Below are 15,544 nucleotides of genomic sequence, written 5' to 3' on the forward strand. Positions count from 1 at the left end.
CTGCCCCCACTATAATAAATGGAAAGCACCAGTTTCTATTGTTCTACAGTATTAATTTTTCATTGTGTTAACCGATCTTCGGCATACAAGGCCGTCTTCAGACGTTTACTGAGTATTGTCATCAAAGAATTAACACAAGAAACAATTATCACTGTAACTACAGAAAACATAAGGAACTTAAGCAATATCAGTAACATAAACAGAAATAAGTAAATGCAGGAAAATAAGGGAGTTTGAGGGAACATGCTCTAATGCATTCACGTTCAGCCAGAGCAGTTGCTATGTCTTTGACTGATTCACTGATGTAAAATATGTCACAATCATAATAGGTGATTTTGTATAACCCACTGTTGCCTAATAACTGTCTAAACATTCATGGTGGTGTCTGTTTGTTCTATATCGTGTCTCGATACCACTTTCGCGCAACGACGCTCTGAGCGTGTTTTTTTAGGGAATTGACTAATTTGAACCTGGGACCTGTTGCTGGTAAGGAGACGCCAGACCACACATGACATGTTGAATTCAGAAGAGTTCAGTGACACTAGCGATGATATAACCAAATACTTAATGATCTCAGCGTCAGCTCCACTGCACGCCCCGTAAAAGCATCTTAATACTAACTAAATTTAGTGGAGGGGGTTCAAGGCTTTCCTGTTTTTAATTAGCTGGTAAAATAACGTCGAAAAAGCAGTTAAGTTTACCATTGGAAATTTTATTCTACTCACAAAACATTGTTTATAAATTGCACTATTGATAAAAGAAAGTGTTTTAATACAGGATGGTAAAAACCAACTGCGTTCAACAAAAATGTGAACAAATATTCCATGAATGGGTTTCCAAGTTCTACAATGGATGGAAGGATGACCTATGCCATATCACGTCTATAATCTAGGTTTTAATTAAGCTTCACAAAAGAGAAAACTATCAAAATGGTCTACAGTGACCCTCGATTATCTTTAATTACTTACCTAACTTGTAGTAAATTACAGTGGCTGATGTGGCTTCTCAATAACTATATAACAGAGAAATCATCGCGTTTCAGATTTTTACTTCAAGTGGCAAATGTGAACACCATGAGCTTTAATTGACGATCGACACTATTATTACGCAAAAAGGGGATTTAACAGATGACACTTCTGCAGTTCTGAGTGAATCCTTATGCACTCAAAAATGCGGCATCGCGTGCGTTCATTACCTTGTCGGTGTTTAGGCAGCTTCAGGGGGGCAGCGGCCGGCGCACAGCTCCGCTCACCTCGCCATCTCGGAAGCAACCCTTCCCTAACTTCTCCTTACTACAATTTACCGAAGTTGGTTAAAAAAAACTACCTGGCTGTGTTTTTTATCTGACCAATCAGGGTCTCAATGTTAACCTTAAGGTCCGCCTACAAAAATTCTGTCTATCCAATGAGAAACGTTATACTTTTCGTGGTGGGGCAATGTTTTTAAAGTTTGCAACGTAACAGAGACGCGAAAAAGTCTCACACTAAAACCTGCAGCTGGTGTGGTTCTTTTAGCGTTATCGTAAGATCTGTACTGTTCTTCTGGAGGGCTCTATCTTTTAACATGGGCTGGAGGGTGGTCCTAATGTAACAGACACACGAAAAAGTCTCACGCTAAAACTTGCGGGTGGTAGTGGTCCTTTTAGCGTTATCGTAAGGTCTATACTGTTTTTCTGGAGGGCTCTAGCTTTTAACATGGGCTGAGAGGTGGTCCTTGACGCGAAAAAGTCTCACGCTAAAACGTGCCGGTGGTAGTCTTAGAGGTAGGTTGGCGACGTGGGTGTCCAGTCCGTCCCTTATCATAGGGCCTTCTAGCTTAACACGGTTCTGCTCTCGGCTTCTGTTCTCGTTTCTCCCCTCGGAACTGCGTCGGTCTCACGGTGGGAAGGTACGACATGCATTTAGGCATTCTTGTGTTAGTCTGTGGTATTCCATTTGGTCACTCGTTACTCGTATTAATTTGGTTAATTTAATGTCACGATTTATTCGGAGCTATGTGACATACTACTGGATTTGCTTATCATGTCAGGGTTTTCATGGAAGGTGTTAGATTTGCCTGACACCTTACAATTGTATCTTATCTTTGCTATCAAATATACACTGGGCTAACGTGTTCTTAACATAGTAGGATACCGAACGAGGTGGCGTAGTGGTTAGCACACTGGATTCGCATTCGGGAGGGCGACGGTTCAATCCTGCGGGCGGCTATCCTGATTTATGTCTTCCGTGGTTTTCCTAAGTCGCTCCAGGCAAATGCCGGGATGGTTCCTTTGAAGGGTCACGGCCGACTTCCTCCCCTGTCCTTCCCTAATCCGATGAGACCGATGACATCGCTATCTGGTCACCTTCCCCAAACAACGCAGCCCATAATAGGAAAGCATACTCTTGCAGGCTTTCAGTGCTTTGGCTACAATCTGTGATACCTTGCCGAGATATGGTAGTGTACACCATTTCTTGCAGACAGTGGATGGGGAAGCAGTTGGAGCATAGAAGAGGGGTATAACTTTCCTTTTTTGTTTCCGGGGCAAGATGTGGTCAATAACAGTCAACATAATAATATTCAGTTCACAATGAAGATTGGCAACAAATCCATAAACCTCTTAGATCCTACAATTGACATCAGTAAACCCACACATTATTTCAAAATTTATAGAAAAACTGCAACAATAACCACAACAATAACTCCTTGCTCACAACACACCATAGCTCACAAATATGCAGCTTTCCACTCAATGATACACCGTCTCATATATATCCCCAAGCCCAGAGCTGAATTTAAAGCAGAGTTAGCTACAATAAAATTTATTGTCACAGCCAATTGCTATAGTCCAATTCTTATTGACTACGTCTTGCACAGGAAACAAAAACGGAAAATTATACCCCTTCCCTATGCCTCACCTGTTTCCCCATCCACTATCTGCAAGAAATGGTGTACACTACCATATCGAGATGTGGTATCACAGTTTGTAGCCAAAGCACAGAAAGCCTGCAATTAAATGCTTTCCTAATATGTTATGAACACTACATCTCAGGGCATTTTAATACCAAACATAAGATGCAGTTATACGGCAACATTAGGGTATACAAAATCACGTTATGATTCTGACAAATTTTACATCGGTTCGTCAGGCAGAGACATAGCAGCTAGTCTGGCTGAACATGAACACATCTGAAGGTTGCAGAATTCTGACTAAGCATTTGCTGAGCATGCAAAGAGTGAGGGCCACAACTACCAGCCAGTGCCCCATGTACTTCAATTAGCAAAGAAAGGCGATAAACTCAACCTGCTGGAGGCTCTGGAAATTAACAAACATCTAGCACTCAACCCATATCTAATCCTAAATAACCAGACACATCTCAACTCTTCACTTCCTCTCCTAAACTTTATATAATCATCTCTGTTGTTCATTACTTCCCACACTGTGTGTTCCTACATATTCCCATTTTCTTGTATACATTAAGTTCTTTTGATTTGTTGAAGTTTTCTATGTATTGCATATAGACTGTAGTTTCAATCGTTAACGCCTTTTTTCAACTGCTACTTGTATACTGTCCATTTTAACACCTCTTATAGTTGTCTCATCAAATATTCTTTATATTGTACTTGCTTAATTTATTTAATGCAAACAGTTATAGCCACAACTTTGAATATACTGTTAATGTTAAAATGTAGTACCACCACAATCTAAGAGGTTGCGTTTACTGTATGTTCCCTCAAACTCCTCCATATTCCTGCACTTACATTATGTTACTGATATTGCTTAAGCTCGTTATGTTTTCTGTATTAATTGGTTTGTGTATCACTCTCCATGTTTTGTACGTCCTGATGTAGCCTTGTGAAGTACTAATTCTATTTTATTTTATTAGTATTGTTTAGTAATAGAAACAGTTATGTAGGCATGCTGTTCCTATTTTGCGTTAATGTTTTTCCTGTCTACTCCATTTTTATTTATGTACTGCCCATTTTTTTTTACTTTTTCGATGCGTTACCACCACACTGTCAATGATGTTACTTACTGTATGTTTCTGCTTCAGTCTAGACGAGTAACGTCTCTTCCAATGTTGTTTCCAGACATTGTAACTTCTTTGGTGACAATACTCAGTAAATGTCTGAAGATGGTCTTTTAAGGCGAAAACCGGTTAACAGAATGAAAAATTAATGATGTAGAACAATAGCAAACTGGTGCTTTTCATTTATTACATTTTCATTATTATTTAAGCCTAGGGCCCGTTAACGGCGGCGACTTCGAAGATATTAGCGAAATTGTAGAACAATAAGTGAAAGGCATTAATAAATAATAATATAATCTGGAAAATGTCATTGGTTCATCGCCCACAGATAAGGAGTAGCTGTTTCTACACAAACTAGCATACAGACCCATAAGCTAGAAATTTGAACACATCCAAAATTGTAAAACATTGTACTTTGTGATATGTGCTTGGAGTACTTAGTTAGTGTAAGCTACCATTATCTAATCAAATCCTTATACACATCCAAAATTTTAATACATTGTACTTTGTGATATGTGCTTGGAGTACTTAGTTAGTGTAAGCTACAATTATACAATCAAATCCTATGGGTGAGATGTTTCGTACAAAATCTGACCACACACTGAAAAGTTCGCCGCTTATTATGAGATCCAACAAAACAGAAGCGAGACAGCTTCGACTATCACGAAATAACTGGTTTTGGCATATCAGTGAGAAAATGTTTTCAGACTTTGAAATAGATTACTATGTTTGCACAAGTGAGAAAAAACGTTCATCACAGCAGTAGTGAATGACCATTTCGTCACAGACGTTGTCTTCCGCTTTGGATAAAAAGGATGAATGGAACACCAGAAAAAATGCTGTCGAGGAAGAAAACGTTTTGCCATCGTCTTATAAAAATCAAATTAAAATTAAATATTTTCGTTCTTATAAAATCTCTGCAGATAGACTATGGGAAACAAACACACGTTTGAAGCGTAGTAGATTTAGAAAACATCTACATCTACGTCTACGAGATTACTCTGTAATTAATGCTTAAATGCCTGGCACAGGGCTCCTCGAACCACCTTCAGAGTATTTCTCTACCGTTCCACTCATTAACAGCGTGCGGTAAAAATTAACACTTTCAGGGGACTGATGACCATAGATGTTAAGTCCCATAGTGCTCAGAGCCACTTGAACCATTTGAACATTTGCATTTTTTCTACGAGCTCTTATTTCTCTTATTCCATTATTATAATTATTTCTCCCTAAGTAGGTTTGGCGAGAATAAAGTAGTTTCAGATTCACAGAGTGTAATTTCGTTATAAGATCTCTCCGCAGCGAAAAAAACTTTTGTTTATATAACCACTCAATTCTCAAATCATATCAGTGACAATCTCTCACCTATTTTGCGATAATACAAACAGAACTGCCTTCGTTGAACTTACCCGTCTGGTAATGATCTCATACAGCACACTAGTACTCCAGAAGAGGCCGAACAAGCATAATGTAGGCCGTATCTTTAATAGGCCTGTTACAAGTTTTCCGTCAATAAAACGTAGCGTTTGGTGTGACTTGCCCACAACATTGCCTATCTGATAGATCCAATTTACAGTTGCTTGTAATTGTAATTCCTATGTATTTAGTCGAATTGACAGCCTTTAATTTTGTGTGATTTATCATGTAATCGATATTTTAATTCATTTTTTTCCAACTCATGTGGATGACCTCAAACGTTTCTTTCCTAAAAGGTAGTTCCAACTTGTCGTACCATTCAGCTATCGTGTCTGGGATATTTCGTAAGTGGTTTTGAACTCCTGATGGTTTTACTTTACGGTAAAAGCATCAGCTGCAAACAACCTAAAACATCTACTCAGATTATCTCGTAAGTCGTTTATGTAGATTAGGAACAGAAGAGGGCCGTAAAAATTCCTTGGGGAACGCTGGATATCAGTAGTTCTATTCGATGGGTTTCCGTCGATTACTACGAACCGTGATTTAGCTCAGAGGTAATAATGTATGTAGGTAGAACAACTGAAGCGATACCCTATCGCCACGGAATTTGATTAGTAGTCTATTGTGAGGAACAGTGTCAAAAGCCTTCCGGAAGCCTAGAAATATGGAAACAGTTTGAGATCCCAAGTCGACAGCAATGATTACTTTGAGGGAATAAAGAGCTAGCTGTGGTCCACAAGAACGATATTTTCTGAATCAGTCCTGATGGTTTGTCAATACTCCGTTACCGTTCTACGTAATTCGTAATGTTCAAACACAGCATATTTTCCAAAATCCTACTGAATATAGACGTCAATGATATGGGTGTGTAATGCAGCGGCTTACTCTTATTTCCTTTCTGGAGTATGAAACTTTAAATCTTTTGCAACGGATCTTTCGTCGAGTGTGAGGTAGTATATAATTGCTATGGACCTCTTGTGCCAGCATGCTCTGAATAGGAAGCTTATCGATATGCTATCTAGACCAGAAGACTTGCATTTATTAAGTGCTTTAAGTTGCTTCGCTACACCGAGGATACCTACTTCTGAGTTAGCATATTGTCAGATGTCCTCGATTCGAGGTCTGTAATATTTACTTCGTATTCTTCGGTGAAGGAATTTCGGTAAACTGTGTTTAGAAACTCCTCTTTAGTGGTGTTGTAATCGGTAATATTACCACTGGTATCACACAGTGGAGGCACTGATTGTGGCGCGCCGCTGATGCATGTCTTTGAATTTCTGGCAAATTTTGAAACAGAGTTTCGCTGGGGAAGTTACTAAAAACATTTCGCTTTGAAGTCTGCACCAAGTTTCGAGCTTCAGAAAAACATCGCCAGACTTGGAGATTTTGTCTTGTTTTTAATATGGTGTGCTTTTTTTTTACGCTTCTGCAACAGCGTTCTGACGAGTTTGGTGTTCAATGGGGGATCAGCACATTCCTTTATTAATTTATTTTGTATAAATGTCTCACGTGCCTCAGGTATTATATCTCAACGCAGACCTCTTTGGGAAGATGTAGAAGCTGTGTCTCTGGACGGCGTCAAGCGAATTTTTGTTTGCTTGTTTAAGCAGATATATTCTGCGTATACTTTTGATGGATTTGGATGCCGCAGTGTTCAGTCTCGCTTTTATATGACGACAGAAAAATAATGGGAGAGAAATTTAAATGACGATTGACTTCAATGAATGTTGAACTTGAAATGTTAAATTTGAAACGAATGTTACGTGAATGTCACATTAAACTTTAATGTGCTGCAGAAAGAAGTTTTAAGAGAACCATTAAATGTATTTAAGAGACCCATTAAATGTGTCTAAGCTATCAGGACTGTCTAGCTATGCTTATTTTTAATACGTTTAATTGTGTGATGTAAGTTTGTAAACCCGCCGTAAAGATCAAGTGGTGGCGATACGAAGCTGCAGCCACCGCCGCTGCTATTGCACGCCACGCCCTCGAAAAGCTTATCTAAGTTAGTTTCTCACACTTCTCACGTTAAACATGTGTGGCCACCTGCACTCGCAGCAGACTGTCGGATGTATGAATGTTACAGTCTCAGTTTTGGAGAAAAAAATATTGGTAAATTACAGTTCCAGTGCAAAGATGGCCTATTGTGACGGAACCGAAATGCATGCATTCTCGATCTAACACTCATAACACGTGGCGATGAGTGTCCAATGGTGTGTATATGTAAACCTGAAGCACAAATTACCATAGTTGTTAAAATGATCAAATTGATCACTTATGAATAATTATTTATTTATACGATAGCTCTCTTTAACAAAACAGCCACTTTCCTATTTCTATTCACGAGATTTACTCGTCAGCGGTTAAATAAAGTTAATTCTCTAACTCCGTAAGGGCTGCCGTGCAACAATACAGTTATATCCGCTTCTGTAACACGTCTTATTATTCCAGTATATCAGGCCATAATGCTCAGCAATATTAATCCAGTGCCAAGGATGGTATATCAACAAAGAAAATCACGTCACTCACTTTCTTTCGATGCCGCAAATACAATAATTCTGAAGGACGTATAGCGATGAGTTCGACCATCGACAGTCTGTGCCGTAACACATTATCAGCACAGTTGACATACACAATGGCTCTCAAAATTAATACATTTCTCATCGCTTACGTCGATTTGAGTAATTACATCTCAACAAAGAGTGTCACTAATGCTTATATCCATCATGGCACTCCCTACTTACTCAGAATTGTTTGTAGCTAAGAATTCAAGCATATTTTCTCACCCATTTACATTTCGAGTGGGCTCCTAAACCAACTGCTCAAAATAATTTTCTTGGAAAGCATTTAGTACAATTTCAGACGATGATTTAAACCTATTACAGACTTTGAGTACGTATTGTCGCTAGCACATGGAGGGCACATTGAAGTCACCACCAACTGTAATTGTTTGAATAGGGTACCTACTTGTGATGAGACTCAAGTTTTCTTTGAACTGTTCAGCAGCTGTATGGTGAGACTTGGGTGTCGGCAAAAGGAACCAATTAATAATTTATTTCGGATGTTAAGCATAACCTTTGTCAATACCGACTCACAGGTACTATCAACTTGTCTCGCTACAGAATGATCTACCTCTAACCAGCAACAATATCGCCGCCAACCAATTGTATTTAATCTACTACACTACATGTTAGGTCCTTTGTAAAAAAATCGGCTCTACTTAAGCTTCAGTCAGCTTTCGGTACTTATGACGATTTAAGCTTCAGTGCTTTTTATTAGCGCTTGGAGCTCTTGTTCTTTGGAACAAACTTGTGTGAGTGGATAACTAAAATATTGATTGTTGGTATACCAACCCTATTCCTGTGTTTTGCTACACCCCCATGAAACTGCGTACAAAACGACCCAGTTTATTCCACACAGCCCTGAATGCCCATGTAGCAGCCTCCTGCATCAAGTGGACACCTAATCTATTATGTGGTACCCGAAACCACACCACTCTATGGCCCAAGCTATACACCTGTACCACTTCACCTAGCTGTCCTCCGAAAGCTGAATGAATCTCTTCTGATCCAAAGGAACACACATCATTGCTACCTACATGAGCCACGATGTGCAGTTGGTTGCACCCCATGCTGATCATTTTATCCAGAAGTAGTCTTTCCACATCCCAAATAATCAAAGGTTGAGCAATCTCGTGAGCTGTTATTGACGCTATGAGAACAACTGACACTAACTGTATCCGGCGAACAGATTGAATTTCCACGTGCAACGATCTGACTGGCTATCTTCAGCGCTAATTACCTCGAAGCCGGTGCAACGTATCCTATCCTTTTCTTAACAGTTATTTCTAGTACATCCTATCCTGCAACACACTTATAAGCCTATCAGACTGTTATGCTTATTCATTACGGATATTTTAGAACTGTGACTGTATATTGAATGTAAATAAGTTATACACAATTGCAACCAGTCACTTTTTTCAATAGTAATGCTTTATTACATCAATCGCTTTTCGAACCTTTTCAGATTCATCTTCATATGGTTTCAGGAGGATCCGGGAAGTTACACCATTACTGGTAGTAGCATAAAGCTGGGTGCTGGTTCTGCGACAGTATATGCGGTTATTTTGTATCTGTCTGCCTTCATTTTTATGTCCAGAACACTTTCACACGAACTATATTAGTTGACAGTAACACTTTACCAGCATCCAGCATGCGCTTTACAACTGTTGCTTGTAACAAAGATCTTGACAAAGAGATATGGCATTAGACTACTTTGTATAGAGATGTGATTTGTTGTTCCTTACAAGTGTTAAAGTCGATATAAGGGCAAGTATTTTAATCAGAATGGCGATAACATGAGAGCACAAGATATAATAAATAAATAAATTACTATAAGAGCAAATTTCAGGTTATCTGATATTTAATTTCTACTTGTATATTACAGGTATCTTTTTACTTAATACATTTTTAATAGCAATTATCATTTTTGGCATTAACATGAATCCCAAGGAATCAATAATACAGAGTTATTGTATCTGCAGTGAGGTGCAGCTGACTGTCTGACTAGGACCTGTATATTTAAATTAATAACAAATCCTCAGATGAACTGTTAGCTTATTTCTGTTGTTACATTAACATGATGTGGGGTTTTATCAAGAGCAGATTCTGTTTATTTTAGATAAAAGGTATATGTATAAGAATTATAGTGATTGTAATGGATTAAAGCTGTTTGTATGGCTGTACATTTAATATTTAAAAAATTACGTCCAAATTATTTAAATGTTGACTTATTTTTATTCTAACATTAGAGTGATCTGGGATATTGGTAAAGGGAACTTCGTTTTGTTCTAGCTAGAATTAATATGTATAAAGTACTGATTTATGTTAGAAATGGAGGGCTTTAACATTTATAGATATGGTACATGTGTTATTCTGTGGTAGTATATCACATTGACAAAGGTGTGGTTAGGATGTAAGGAGCGGGAAGGGGTGGGTTATTGGGAGGGGGGTTGGGGAGCTGGTGAGGGTTCATTCTGTGGTTACTTGTTTTGAACTAGTAGATCTTCAAAGTTTTGAAGAAAAAAATTGTTTCTCATTTCAGTGTAATCATTGAGTAGGTAGTCAGGTGCTGTATTTGTGTAGATAAATATTTCAATTTCTTCAAGAAAGTCAAGTATTGTGCCTTTGGTGGCAAAATGTAGTATTCAGAGATTCTGTTCTATGTTGTTTGCAGAATGATTGTGTTGGGCAAGATGTGAGGCAAAGCTGGACTTGTTCAGGTTCTTAAGACGGAGTGCATCTATGAGTTCTTTAAATCTTGTTGTGAAGCTTCTACCAGTTTGTCTAATGTAGAAACTTTGACAAGAGTTGCAAGTAAGCTTGTACACGCCTGACTTTTGATATTGTTGTATAGTGGTTTTGGTGCTGTGCATGATTTTATTTTGTATATTGTTGTTGGTGAAGAAACTTATTTTTATGTTGTATGTCTTGAAGAGGTTGGCAATTTGGTGAGAAATCTTCCCTAGGAAAGGGAGGCTAACAAATGTGGTTTTCTTGTTTGTGGGTGGTTGTTCAGCAGTTGGTTGATTTAGTTCTGCTGTATGGATTAGTTTATCTATTATTGCAGGGTTGTACCCATTGGTAGAGGCAATTGATGTAATAATTTCTGTTTCTTTTTGTCTTTCACTTGTGTCCATTGGGATTTTATGCATGTGATTAACCATGCTTCTGAAGAATGCTTTTTTATGTTGGTCTGGATGGCAAGAGGATTTGTGTATGGTAGCATTGGTGGTTGTTGGCATTCCGAAAATTTGAAATTTATGGTCCTGATTTTTATTTGAGATTGTTAGATTAAGATAGTTAATGCCTTCTGGTGTTTCATGTTCTACTGTGAATTTGATTTCATTGTGTATTTTATTAGGTTCTTTGGCTAGATTATCTATTTCTTCCGTCACTCTAGCTCTTCAGATACATATGTTCCTGAAAATAATTTGGTCGCCAGAAATCTTCCTACCGTATTTAGTCAGATATACATAATAGTGTTTTCAGTCATCACCCAATCTACCGTTTCAGCGTCATACAATCAAATATTTCATATTTATTGCAAGAAATAGCCAATTACTTTAAGTGTTCAAATACTATGGCATGGAAAGCCATTGTCACTTTCTCAAATTTCGAATTCAAATTGATTATTTCTTGATTAGTGTTCTCATTCTTTAATTTGTTCAGATTCATCTTGGTTTGCATGGCAATAAAATTGTTAGTCTCCTCTCCATTAAGATATCTTTGTGAGCCGATTAATATATTTTTCATTTCAATTAGCAAGACTTTATTCTTCCCCTTGCTTTTTGTATTTTGTTCAAACAGAGCCAACTTCGACAGCAGAAACATGTTATAAGTTGAAAAAATCTGAAGTTATTCTAGGTGGCCTGCCTTCGACGTCAAAAAATTGTTTTAATAGACTCCAAATCTTAAGAATTATCTCAACTACGAGCATTAACGACAGTCATCTTTTGAAGTGAGATAGAAGAGTTTGATGATTGACATCAACATGTAAGCAGAACTCTTTCAGCTTATCTGTCCTTACTGTGTATATTGAAAAACAATTAAATATTTTCATGACGATTATTTCAGTGTCAACAGTTTAGCCTCCAGCAGCGGTTGATACAGGATTGTGGAGTGTATTGGACATATTGCTGCATATGTAGCAGAATTGTTTAACTACATCTGATTCATGTTCTCCATTTCTGATGCTAAGTTTCCACTATTCCTATTTCCCCATATTTTGTACTCCAACAAACACATCTTGTAATTCTTCTTCACCTTCACTGAAGACATAATGCAGTAAGCGAACCTCATCATTGACATCCTTTCACCTACAATTTTATATCCCTCTCTTGAACATTTGTTTTATTTCCGTCATGGCTTCTTCGTTGTACTGATCGAAAAGTAGGGGCGAAAGACTATGTCCCTGGCTTACATCCTATTTAATCCGAGCATATCTTTCTAGTTCTTCCAGTCATATTGTTTCCTTGTTGTTTTTGTACATACTGTATATTACACGTCCTCCCTTACACACCATGTGATCAAAAGTATCCGGACACCTCGGTGAGAGTGACTTATAAGTTCATCACGCCCCACGTTGGTGATGTAGGAATTCAGTATGGTGCTGGCCAACCCTTAGTTTTGGTGACAGCTTCCACTCTCCAAGGCATACGTTCAATCAGGTACTCTAAGGCTTCTTGGGGAATGGCAGCAGTTTCTTCACGGTGGAGAGGTATCGGTGTCGGTCGGTGAGGCCTAGCACGAAGTCGGCTATCCAAAACATCCCAAAGATGATCTATATAGAATCTCAGGATTCTGTAAAGGCCAGTCAATTACAGGAATGTTACTGTCGTGTAAGAACTCCGCTACAGTCCGTGCGTTATAAGCAGGTTCTCGATCGTGTTGAAAGATGCAATCGTCATCCCCGAATTGCTCTTCAACAGTGGGAAGCAAGAAGGCGCTTAAAACATCAATTTAGTCTTGCTCTGTGATAGTGCCACGCTAAACAACAAGAGGCGCAAGCTCCCTCCATGAAAAACACCACCACACCATAACACCACCGTCTCCGAATTTTACTGTTGGCACCACACACGCTGGCAGATCACTTTCACCGTTTGTAATTTACTGGTGTGACGTGTGGCTTATCAGCTGGCGCCCGACCTTGAAATCCAAGTTTTCTCTCTTCCCGCCTAAGTGTGATAGTACTTATAGTGGATCCTGATGCAGTTGTGGTAGTCTGGGTAGATGTCTGCATATTACACATTACGACCCTCTTCAACTGTTGGCAATCTCTGTCAGTCATTAGACCTTTCCACTTCACTATCACATCGGAAACAGTGGCCCTAGGGATGTTTAGGAGTGTGTAAATCTCGCTTACAGAAGTATGACACAAGTGACACCCATTGTCCTGACTACATCGAAGTTCGTGAGTTCCGCGGAGCGTCTCACTCTGCTCTGTCCCATGTAATGATTACTGAGGTCGCTGATATGGTGTACCTGGCAGTAGATGGAAGCACAATGCACGTAATATGAAGAATGTATGTTTTTGGGGGTGTTCGGATACTTGTGATCAGATAGTGGACCTCACTCCCATTTTTCTCAGAATTTCGAACATTCTGTACCATTTTACAGTTTAGAACGCTTTTTTCAGATCAACACATCCTGTGAACGTTTCTTACTTTTCTTTCAGTGTTGCTGCCATAGCATGTCGTGGAACTAAGAGCCTCCCGTAGGGTAGACACTTCAGCGGTTTTGCAATTCTTTCAATTTGACGCCACTTCCCCTGAGCGGAGAAAGTCACCAACCAACCGGGAATCGAACTCGGGCTCATAGAGTTGGCATTCTGTCGCCCTGATCACTCAGCTACCGGGCGCGGACTTGCTGCGATAATCAACAAAACTGCCTCTCTGGTGTCGTTGCCTTTTCGAAAGCCAAACCGATCGTCATCTAACATATCCTAAATTTATTTTCCATTATTTTGTACATTATTCCTGTCAGCAGCTTTTATGATTGAGCTTTCTAACTGTTTGTGCCTTAATTTTCCCACTTGGAGTCACTTGCTTGACAGTGGTCCTCCCGTGGAATTCTTAATGTTACCGCCTTTGCTTTTAATTTCCCTGAAGTTCGTTTCAGCCTCTCTGTTTGCTGAGTAGGTTCTTCCGGCAATCATTTCTTTTTCGATTTCTTCACATTTAGCCTTAGCTTACTTGCACTTCCTATTTATTTCATCTCTAAGTGACTTGTATTTCAGTAACCACGAATTTACCCGAACATTTTTGTTCTTCCTTCTTTCGTCGATCAACTGAACTATTTACTGAGTTAGCAATGGCTTATTCCCAATTATCTTCCTTGTACCTGTCTTTTTCTTTGCAGCTTCTGTGAATGCCCTCTACAACTGTACTTGTCTCCACAGATGCACTGATTACTGATCTGTGCATTGATTCTTCCTGCCTATGCTAGTCTCTTAGACGTCAGCCTACTTTTCATCTTTACTAAATTGTGATCAGGATCTGTATCTGCTCCTTGGTAAGCTTTACAGTCCAATATTTGATTACGAAATGTTCGCCTGACCAAGCTCCGGCTGGTGTATTTCTATCCCTTCCAGTGTTACCCAAGTATAACTACTCCTGTAGTGATTAGGAAAAAAAATTTCTGCTATTGCTAGCAGAATTTTATTGCAGAACTCAATTAGTCGTTTCCTTCTCTCATTCAACTATCGAACCCACATTCTCCCGTAACACTTTCTTCTTCTGCGCCTTCCTTTTCAACCGCATCCCAGTCCTCAATGACTATTGCAATTTCATCTCCTCTGACGTACTGAATTATCCGTTTGATATTCTCATACAGTTTTACTATCTGCATGTGTACCGGCCGGCTGGTGTGGCCGTGCGTTTCTAGCCGCTTCAGTCTGGAACCGCGCGACCGCTCGGGCAAAGACGTTTGTGATGTCCTTAGGTTAGTTAGGTTTAAGTAGTTCTAAGTTCTAGGGGACTGATGACCACAGATGTTAAGTCCCGTAGTGCTCAGAGCCATTTCAACCATTATGAACCATGTGTACCTGAGCATTGTTGTCGGTGTTGAGTTGATTTCGATTGTGTGGAGACCAACCCTATCACTGGACTGTTCACAGCAATCACTCTTTGCCTCTCCTCCTACTGACAACGAAAGCTACTTCAGGTATATCATTTTCTGCTGCAGTTGATATTACCCTATACTCGTCTGATCAGAAGTCCTATGTCTTCTCTCCACTTCACTAAACATCACTGTATCTAGAATGAGCCTTAGTATTTCCCTTTTCAGATTTTCTAGCTTCCCTGCCATGTTGAGACTTCTGATATTCTACATCCCGACTCTTAGGATGTCAACCTGTCATTAGTCATTCAGTTTTATTCTCACGGTCACTCCCTGCTACAGTCCTCGCACGGAGATCAGGATGGGGGGCTTTTGCGGAATCTTTTGCATACAGAGAGATAACTTGTTCAGTTACAGGTCTAATGGACTGTGAATACACATTATGTGTCTTTATTGTAGTGGTTTACCCTGCTTTCTACATCCTCATGCCGATGATTGCTC

Source organism: Schistocerca gregaria, chromosome 2 (genome assembly GCF_023897955.1).
Source record: "Schistocerca gregaria isolate iqSchGreg1 chromosome 2, iqSchGreg1.2, whole genome shotgun sequence".
NCBI lineage: Eukaryota > Metazoa > Arthropoda > Insecta > Orthoptera > Acrididae > Schistocerca > Schistocerca gregaria.